Below are 326 nucleotides of genomic sequence, written 5' to 3'. Positions count from 1 at the left end.
CAGTGAATTTTAACAAGTGCATGTTCAAATGCATCCAACAGCTTAGGTTAATCTGATCTGCTTCAGAAAACTGTGGAGCGCTGTGGAGTCCTCCACTCGTTTGTCTGTAAAATGTCCTGATGTGGTTTCATTTAGATAGTACTGTAGCTATAAAAGTTAGAATCTGGGCTGTTACCACACTAGATGTTGATTTGCACGCTGCTCTGGATAAAAAAACTAAATGGCATAATTTGGTGCATGGGTTTTGTAACCCTCAGGTCAAGAAAAAGTTTCTTACTGTACAATTTCCTATAAAACAAGCCTTTTCCCACTGGAACTAGGAGCTT

Source organism: Monopterus albus, unplaced genomic scaffold (genome assembly GCF_001952655.1).
Source record: "Monopterus albus unplaced genomic scaffold, M_albus_1.0 scaffold479.1, whole genome shotgun sequence".
NCBI classification, from domain to species: Eukaryota; Metazoa; Chordata; class Actinopteri; order Synbranchiformes; family Synbranchidae; genus Monopterus; species Monopterus albus.
The sequence above is the reverse complement of the archived record's forward strand: the minus strand, read 5'-3'. Positions refer to the sequence as shown.